Consider the following 10649-nt stretch of genomic DNA (forward strand, 5'->3'; position numbering starts at 1 on the left):
AATGCAAACAAATTTACAAGAAAAAAACAAACATCCCCATCAAAAAGTGGGCAAAGGATATGAACAGACACCTCTCAAAAGAAGACATTTATACAGCCAACAGACACATGAAAAAATGCTCATCATCACTCACCATCAGAGAAATGCAAATCAAAACCACAACGAGATACCATCTCACACCAGTTAAAATGGCGATTATTAAAAAGTCAGGAAACAACAGGTGCTGGAGATGATGTGGAGAAAACAGTGTGGCAATCCCTCAAGGATCTAGAACTAGAAATACCATTTGACCCAGCCATCCCATTACTGGGTATATACCCAAAGGATTATAAATCATACTGCTATAAAGACACATGCACACGTATAATTATTGTGGCACTATTCTCAATAGCAAAGACTTGGAATCAACCGAAGTGTCCATCAAGGACAGACTGGATTAAGAAAATGTGGCACATACACACCATGGAATACTATGTAGCCATAAAAAAGGATGAGTTTGTGTCCTTTGTAGGGACACAGATGCAGCTGGAAACCATCATTCTCAGCAAACTATCACAAGAACAAAAAACCAAACACTGCATGTTCTCACTCATAGGTGGGAATTGAACAATGAGATCACTTGGACACAGGAAGGGGAACATCACACATCGGGGCCTATTGTGGGGAGTGGGGAGGGGGAGGAATAGCATTAGGAGATACACCTAATGTAAATGATGAGTTAATGGGTGCAGCACACCAACATGGCACATGTATACATATGTAACAAATCTGCATGTTGTGCACATGTACCCTAGAACTTAAAGTATATTTTTTAAAAAAAGAAAAAGAAAAAAACAAGCAGAGAAACAAAAATTGATACAGAAAAAAAAGTCAGGCTTATGCACTAAATTATCCATAATTAGTTTAATTATGAATGGTCTATCAAGAGACAGATAATAGAAGAGTGTATTTAAAAGTATGACCCTTTCGTATATGTTTCTTGTATGCTGTGTACAAGAAACTCACTTGAAATTTACCAATCCAGGGCAGGCCAAATTAAAAGGATGAAAAAAGATATATTACACAAACATTAATGCAAGGAAAGCAAGAGTGCTTGTATGTATATCAGATAAAGCAAAGAAAATTACCAGAAACAGAGAGATTATGTAATGATCAAAGGTTTAATCCGTGAAGAAGACAGCAATTTTAAAAGTGTACTCACCAAACAACAGAGCTTCAAAATATGTGATGTGAAAATTGCCAGAACTAAGGCGGGTCGGGCTCGGACCTGCACTGCCTCAGGATGTAAAGCGTAACAAGGTGGCCCGCGGGGGAGGGGGGAGGAATGGGGGGCCGCAGCATGGGTCTGTGAGGCCTATGGGGTGCCCGCGTTCCCCAGCGGCCCCCGCAGCCGGCTCCGCAGTGGTCCACTCCAGTTGGTTGCCGCCTGCGGATTCGGATTCCAGACCCAAGGCTGCCTGTTCTCCACCGTTTGTTGTGGCCGGTGTTACTGCGGTGATCCCAGAGCAGTTTGGCGCTATGGAGGAGCCCGGCGCTACCCCTCAGCCCTATTTGGGATTGGTCCTGGAGGAGCTAGGCAGGGTTGTGGCAGCACTACCTGAAAGTAGGAGACCAGATTCGGATCCTTATGATTTTCCGTGGGAATTGGTGGTATGTGCAGCTGTTGTTGGATTTTTTGCCGTTCTCCTTTTTCTGTGGAGAAGTTTTAGATCGGTTAGGAGTCGGCTTTATGTGGGAAGAGAAGAAATACTTGCTGCAATGCTTTCTGGACTAATTGAAGAAAAATGTAAACTACTTGAAAAATTTAGCCTTATTCAAAAAGAATACGAAGACTATGAAGTAGAGTCATCTTTAGAGGATGTCAGCTTTGAGAAGGCGGCAGCAGAAGCACGAAGTTTGGAGGCAACCTGTGAAAAGCTGAACAGGTTCAATTCTGAACTTGAGGATGAAATCCTCTGTCTAGAAAAAGAGTTCAAAGAAGAGAAATCTAAACATTCTCAACAAGATGAATTGATGGCGGATATTTCAAAAACGATACAGTCTGTACAAGATGAGTCAAAATCTCTCAAATCACAAATAGCTGAAGCCAAAATCATTTTCAAGATTTTTCAAATGAATGAAGAACGATGGGAGATAGCAATAAAAGATGCTTTGAGTGAAAATTCTCAACTTCAGGAAAGCCAGAAGCAGCTTTTGCAAGAAGCTGAAGTATGGAAGGAACAAGTGAGTGAGCTTAATAAACAGAAAGTAACATTTGAAGACTCCAAAGTACACGCAGAACAAGTTCTAAATGATAAAGAAAATCACATCAAGACTCTGACTGGATGCTTGCTGAAGATGAAAGATTGGGCTGCTGTACTTGGAGAGGACGTAACGGATGATGATAACTTGGAATTAGAAGTGAACGGTGAACCGGAAAATGGTGCTTACTCAGATGATCCTCCAAAAGGAGCTTTGAAGAAACTGATTCATGCTGCTAAGTTAAATGTTTCTTTACAAACCTTAGAAGGAGAAAGAAACCACATTATTATTCAGTTATCTGAAGTTGACAAAACAAAGGACGAGCTTACAGAGCATATTAAAAATCTTCAGACTCAACAAGCATCTTTGCAGTCAGAAAACATGTATTTTGAGAGTGAGAATCAGAAACTTCAACGGAAACTTAAAATAATGACTGAATTATATCAAGAAAATGAAATGAAACTCCACAGGAAATTGACGGTAGAGGAAAATTACCAGATACAGGAAGAAGAGAAACTTTCTAAAGTGGAAAAAAAGATCAGCCATACCACTGAAGAGCTGGAGACCTATAGAAAGCTAGCCAAAGATCATGAAGTAGAATTGGAGAGAACTATTAATTTTTATCAAAGGCAGGTTATTTCCTACGAGAAAAAAGGACATGATAATTGGTTGGCAGCTTGGACTGCTGAAAGAAAACTCAATGATTTAAGGAAAGAAAATGCTAACAACAGACAAAAATTAACTGAAACAGGGTTTAAATGTGCACTTTTAGAAAAAGATCATTCTGCACCTGATGTTTCAAATACAGCATTTGACAGAGAGCATTCCCCATATGGTCCCTCACCATTGGGTCAGCCTTCATCTGAAACGAGAGCGTTTCTCTCTCTTCAAACTTTGTTGGAGGGTCCACTCAGACTCTCACCTGTGCTTCCGGGGAGAGGAAGAAGAGGCCCAAGAGGCCCAGGGAATCCTCTGGACCATCAGATTACCAATGAAAGAGGAGAACCAAGCTGTGATACATTAACTGATCCTCACAGGGCTCCTTCTGATACTGGGCCCCTGTCATCTCCGTGGGATCAGGAACGAAGGATGATGTTTCCTCCACCAGGACAATCATATCCTGATTCAGGTCTTCCTCCACAAAGGGAAGACAGATTTTATTCTAATTCTGATAGACTGTCTCGGCCAGCAGAACTCAGAAGTTTTAATATGCCTTCTTTGGATAAAATGGATGGGTCAATGCCTTCAGAAATGGAATCCAGTAGAAATGATGCCCAAGATGATCTTGGTGATTTAAATATGCCTGATTCATCTCTCCCTGCTGAAAATGAAGCAACTGGCACCAGCTTTGTGCCTCCACCTCTAGCTCCAATCAGAGGTCCATTGTTTCCAGTGAATACAAGGGGCCCGTTCATGAGAAGAAGACATCCTTTCCCCCCACCTCCTCCAGGAACCATGTTTGGAGCTTCTGGAGGTTACTATCCACCAGCGGATTTCCCAGGTCCACCACATGCTCCATTTGCAGTGAGAAACATCTATCCACCGAGGGGTTTTCCTTCTTACCTTCACCCAAGACCTGGATTTTTACCTCACCCTCACATTCTGAAGGTAGAAGCGAGTTCCCTTCAGGGTTGATTCTGCCTTCAAAGGAGCCTGCTACTGAACATCCAGAACCACAGCAAGAAACCTGACAATATTTTTGCTCTATTCAAAAGTAATTTAGACTGATGTCATTTTCAGTTTAAGTAACTGCTGTTACTTAAGTGATTACACTTTTCTCAAATTGAAGTTTAATGGAATTATAGTTCTTAGTATAGTATTTTATAAATAAAGGTTATTTAAACACAAAAGAAACTTAAGTGTGCTGAAGATAACTGCAACTCCAAACCTAACGCTGTGTAGTTCTATGTTTTGCCATCTCGAAGCAAAGTAGAACCAGAAATGAGAGGTAATGGTTTGTGAATCAATTGTCCTCTTTTTTATTGTCTGGTGAATCTGCTGATATATAGGCACTAACAAAATTGGCAGGCTAAATTTATCCCTTATGTGTACATTTGGTAAATGTGAAGCCAGTGTAGAAAGTATTCCAACTTTACTTTTGGAAATTGCAACACTTTGGAATTTTCTAAATGTATAAATTCTAAACTTGTAGCCCAACTGCCAATGTTATAATACTTATTCCTGGGCTACAAAAAACAAAACAAAACAAAACAAAAACCAAAAAATCACACATACAAAAACACAAAAAAACCTAGCTTGTAAGAAATGGAAGCTCATCATTCACTAAGGAAAACCCATTCTATTTTGTTTTCTGTGTTTAAAAAGCAATACATTTACTTTAGTATAACTACAAAAAATTATTTTTCCAAGAGCAAAAAAGTTAGAATATTTTCCTTAATTCTCAATGTGGCAACTACACTAAAAAGGTATAAAAAGGGAAGGGACTGTAGTAATTCTTTCTGGAAATATATTTACATTAGGTTCTCAAAAATACCCTCAAACTTTACCATGGCTTTTTAAATATTTTAAAATACCAGCTTTTCAAGGTCCTGTCTAGCACTAACATTGTTTTATGAAGTTGTTAAGTAATGAGAAAATAATTTTTGAAGAAGAATATAATTAATATACCTCTTACTCAAGGATTTAAAAAAGTAATAGATGTAGTAGTATACAGGCTTTTAAAAAATTTATTTAATACATCTAGTAAATTAAACTTATTTTTAACATTTATATCTGAACATGTGGTATGTGTTTTCTAGCTGGAAGTATGGGTGGAGTTTAGAAAAGGAATGAGGAAGATAAGTTTATCTGGAGTTGAAACCCAAACTAGGCAGATTTTATGGGAGCAACCTGCAGATTAGTGGCACCTACGAAAAGCACAGGGCACTGCAGTGTGCTTCCCAGGTTCTAAGTCTCCCCTGGTGGGTTTACAGTCAGAGCAAGGGCAGCCTCATCTTGCGTAGGTACATTAGACTCTTTAGATGTTATGCCTGATTTTACCAAGCGCAGTGCAGAAATTGAGAATAATCTATTATTATATAATTCAGGAAAGAATAGGACACATTGAAAGACATCAATATGGCACAGAGGAAAAATGAAGCAAGGTACACATTCATAAATTGACATGCATTTGAGATAACTGTATTCACTTAATCAAAACCCCAGAGATATTTCCCTGAAAGTCAATAGGTCCCTTTGCAAAAATTATACCAGTGAGAAAATTATGGAAATGAAAGAGAACTGATCTAATCCACCTCCCCCATCTTGCCTTTCCCCTAATCATTCCTGGGCTTAGGCTAAGCTGTCTTTGAGAGATATTTAATTTATAGTTTTAAATGGGAATGGGCCTTCCCCAAGAACTCAATGGCCTTTGCCAAACGAATGAAAGACCATCAGGTTAGGGGAAAGAGAGGAGCCTGATTCTGCGAAGGCACAGAAACAGATTGTCAGCCATTCCCGCAGGTAACACCACTATTGTATATTGGCCTTTGAAATTTCTTTTTTAATTTTTTTTTTTTCCATGTCTGACTCCTATGGCTCCACTGGACCCCATGGCTCTACCTGGACCCTCCAATCCTGCCCCTGTGGCCCCACCCAGAAACATTTTAGCCCACAGGAGGACAGCTCTGACTCCCTAAAATTTCATCTCTGCCCCCACCAATCAGCAGCAAGCCTAGCCACTGGCACTCCTTTCCCCAAAATGCCTTTGAAAAACTCCTAACCTATGAGCATTGGGTAGATTGATTTGAGTACTAACTCCTATTATGGGGAGGGGGGAGGGGGGAGGGATGGCATTGGGAGTTATACCTAATGTAAATGATGAGTTGATGGGTGCTGACGAGTTGATGGGTGCAGCACACCAACATGGGACAAGTATACATATGTAACAAACCTGCACATTGTGCACATGTACCCTAGAACTTAAAGTATAATAATTAAAAAAACAAACAAACAAACTTATTTTCTAACTATTTTCTTAAAAGTTCTCTCCCTTTTTGTATTAGTTTCTAAGATGGTTTCAGTGATCCTCATCTCCTGGTATTCATGCCCTTCTACAATCCCCTCTAAGTGCAGGATGAACCTACTGACTTGCTTCTAAGAAAGAGAATATGATAAAATTTATGGGATATACATTCTGAGATTAAATAACTGGCTTCTGCCTTGCTCTTGTCTGTTTATTCTCTCCTGTCCCTCAGTTTCTCTGAGAGAAATTAGCTACCATGTTGTAAGTAACTTGTCTCAACTCATTCCTGCTGCTATAACAAAATATCTTAGAGTGAATAATTTATTAGTAATAGAAAGTTATTTCTCACAGTTCTGGCTGGGAAGTCCAAGACCAAGGCACTGGCAGGTGCAGTGTCTGGTAAGGGCTTGCCCTCTGCTTCCAAGATGGTGCCTGTTGCTATGATCTCTGGAGGGGGACACACCTGTGCTAACATGGTAGAAAGAACAGAAAAGCCAGGTGGGTCTCTGAAGCCTCTTTCAGAAGGACATTAATCTTGTTCCCAAGGGCAGAACCTTCATGATTTCATTTCAGAAGGCCTCACCTTTTATTACCATCACAATGAGATTAAATTTCAACATGAATTTTGGAGGGACACAAACATTCAAACCATAGCATTCCACTGCTCATTCTTCAAAATTTGTGTCCTCACATACAAAATACATTCATTCTATCTCAACGCCCCCAAAGTCTTAACTCATTCCTGCATCAATTCAGAAGTCTAAAGTGCAGAGTCTCATCTAAATCAGATATGGGTGAGACTCAAGGTACAATTCCTTCTGAGACAACTTCCCTCTCTTGCTGTGAGCCCGTAAAATCAAACAAGTTATGTGTTTCCAGAAATCCAGTAGAGGGACAGGCACAGGATACATATTCCCATTTCAAAAGGAGACACAGGAAAGAAGAAAGGGGTAATAGGTTCCAAGTAAGTCCAAAACCCAACAGGAAAAATGATGTTAAACCTTGATACTTGAGAATAATCTTCTTTGACTCTATTCTGTCCCTTCTAGACCAACAGCAGTTGGGGGTTGATCCCCCACAGCTCCTGGAGGCCCCATTCTTATGGCAGTTCTCTTTCTGAGCCACTGAAGCTCTCCAAGTCATCCTTTGAAATCTAGGTGGAGGGAGCCATGCCTCCATAGCTTATGCACTCTGCATACCTGCAGAGTTAGCACCATGTGGACACTCCCAAGGTTTAGCACCTGTGCCCACTGGAACTGCAGCCTGAGCCACACATGGGACTCCTTGAGCCACAACTGGGAAAGCTGAGGAGTGCTGCACCTGAATACAGGTTGCAGATAATTGATAAATGAGGTGGCATTAGGTAGTGAGGGCTGAGGTCCTGTGGGTCCCCATGACCCTTCTTTTGACATGACTCTGTCCCCCAGGCCTTGGCATTCTGGGCCTGTGATGAAAGAGACAGAACCAATAGTATTTGAAATGACTTACAGTTGGATTTTTATCTGTCATTTTGTTAATTGTTTTCTGTGTATCCATATTTGCTAATATTTTTCTTCCATTTTTTTTTTTAAGACAAATTCTCACTCTGTCGCCCAGGCTGGAGTGTAGTGGCACAATCACGGCCTGCTGCAGCCTTGATGTCTCAGGCTCAAGTGACCCTCCCACCTCAGCCTCCTAAGTAGGTGGGAATACAGGTGCGCACCACCATGCTGGTTAATTTTTTCTTTTCTGTTGTTTTTAGACATGAAGTTTCACCATGTTGGCCAGGCTGGTCTTGAACTCCTGTGCTCAAGTGATCCAGCTATCTTGGCCTCCCAAAGTGCTGATATTACAGGCGTGAGCCACTGTGCCCAGTCTCTTTTATCTTTTGGGTTATATTTGTACTTCCATTTAAGATACAATGTTGAATTATTAGCTATTTCTCCTTTTCATTGTTTTAGTGGTTACTGGAGGGTTAACAATGTACATCTTTAATTTACCAGTCTAATTTCAAATAATATTCCACTACTGCAATTATTTTGCAGTAGAATAATTCCGATTCCTCTCTCACATCCTTTGTGTCATACATTGTACTCTATATATATACATATATATATATGCTATAATACATTATTACTATTTTTACTTTAGGCATTCAAATACAGTTTTAATTCTGAAACATAGAGATAATGTCTTTGATATCATATTTACCTTTATTTTTGCCACTTCAGGCACATTTTATTCCTTTGTATAGACACACATTTCTGTCTTGTATCATAATTCTTCTGACTAAAGAACTTTCTATAACATTTCTTGAAGCACAAGACTCCTGGCAATAAATTCTCTCATCCTTGGTATGTCTGAAAAATTACTTATTTTGCCTTATTTTTGAAAGATAGTTTTACTGAATATTGTATTTGGAGTTTTTAAGCTTCTTGTAGTTTAAATATTACTTTATTGTCTTGTAGTTTGCATATGTTCTGAGATGTCCTTTGCAAATCATATCTCTGTTGCTCTGTATGTGCTGTATTTCTTTTCTGACTGCCTTCAAATTTTTTCTTTGTCTTTTCAGTTGTTAAATTATGATGTATTTACGTGTGTGTGTGTGTGTGTGTGTGTGTGTGTGTGTCTTTATTTATTGTGTAAATAGATTTAAGCTCCTTGGATCTATGGTTTGATGTCATTCATTATTTCTGAAAAATTCTCAGCCATTATCACAAAATGTCTATTTGTCCAATTTTCTCTTTTGTCTCTTTCTGGCACACCAATTACACTTCTCTTAGAATATTAACATTAAGTGCTCTGGGTTTTTTTGTTGTTGTTTGTTTGTTTGTTTTTGAATTCACTCTTTTTCCCAATGTTTTGACTTGGACAATTTCTATTTATTCATTTTTTACTCAAAATCAGCCCTTTGAGGTCCATCTGAGTTGTTGAGTATATCAATAGCTTACTCCTTTTTATGACTAAATATTAACCCATTTAGAGTTTAGTGATTTTTTCCCCTTAGCTATCTTAAGTCTATTGATGAGCTTTATAAATAATTTTTTCATCTATGATGTAATGTATTATTTCAACTTTTCTATTTGACTTTTCTTAAGTTTTGTTCCTTCAGTTAAAATTCCCCATCTGTTCATTCATGTTGTTAAGGTTTTCCACTAGATTCTTTAACATGTTAATCATAGCTACATTAAAGTTCTCATCTCATAGTTTCAATATCTCTGAGTCTGGATTCATTAATCTTTGTCTTTCCAAATTTTTTTTGTATATTTCAGAATTTTTTACTGAATTACGGACCTCATGATAGAGACAGAGATAATATTTTTACTGGGAAATGGCTACACTTCTACTTTTGGGCCAATAATATGATGGTTCAGTCATTCTAGACAGGAGATGATTTAGGTTTGGGTTTTATTATCACTAAAGTTAACTTCTTGCCCTATACGCTTCAAATTTCTCTGCCAGAAACCTGACTTTGTGATTAGGGTAACCCTGTGAGTGTAGCTCTTGTCCTCGATTGTAAACAAATATCTGAGCATGATCAGAAATTATTTTGTTGAATTTCAGGTATAACCTAGGGTTATTGTATTCAAAATGTGATCCTATAGGATGACTACCCATTCCATTTTGCCCAGAACCATTCCAGGTTTAGCTAAAAACTCCATATCCTATGAAAAACCCTCATAGTTCCAGGCAAACTGGATAGATTGGTCACCGTATGACAAGAGACTAGCATCATTGATATTATCTGGGAGCCTGTTATTACATTGGTGCAAAAAACAATTGTGCCATTAATGGCAAAACCAATTACTTTTTGCACCAACCTAATAGTAATAAAGAATCTTGGCTCCACTTCAAACCTACTAAAGCAGAAACTGTATTTTAATAAGATGCACAGGTGATTCGTAGGCACATGAAACCTTGAGAGGAATTGCTATGGACATAGAAGTCGAGAAGCTACATACCTGAAATTTATATTTCGAAGACATTTTGGATTTTATTTTTAAATGTTTCTATTTTCCACTCTCTTTGCTCTACTACCAGTGTCACTCAACTTATGGAAAAATCTTCATTTATCTCCCATCAGGACTTAGTTTATTATAATTATCTTGTGGAAGCACAATGTCAATTGCCCTCTAATAAGTATCAGCTGTTTTAGTTCCATTACTCTGTGTGTGTGTGAGTGTGAGTGTGTGTATGTGTGTGTTCATGTACTTTCTAATTAAATTCACTTTTTAAAGAAGATTTTTTAATTCAGATACACTCAGGTCTCTGGAGAGTGATTATGGGATTTGCTAAAATGCACAATAAGCAACTCACCATACTAAAAAACTAGCTAATGAATAAAACTTTAGTAATATTCTTCTATATTCTGATAATTTGGGGTTTGAAAATTATATCAATGAACTTCTCTGGAAAAATGGATGAAATTTTTCTCATCCATGTCTGGCTTCTTTGGGGATAGAAA

The 10649-nt window shown here is 38.4% G+C and overlaps 1 pseudogene; it reads left to right on the forward strand.

Annotated features, from left to right (window-relative positions):
- Positions 1 to 1269: 1269 nt before the first annotated feature.
- Positions 1270 to 5803, forward strand: LOC102129738 (cTAGE family member 9-like; annotated as a pseudogene).
- Positions 5804 to 10649: the final 4846 nt, after the last annotated feature.

Source organism: Macaca fascicularis, chromosome 14 (assembly GCF_037993035.2).
Source record: "Macaca fascicularis isolate 582-1 chromosome 14, T2T-MFA8v1.1".
NCBI lineage: Eukaryota > Metazoa > Chordata > Mammalia > Primates > Cercopithecidae > Macaca > Macaca fascicularis.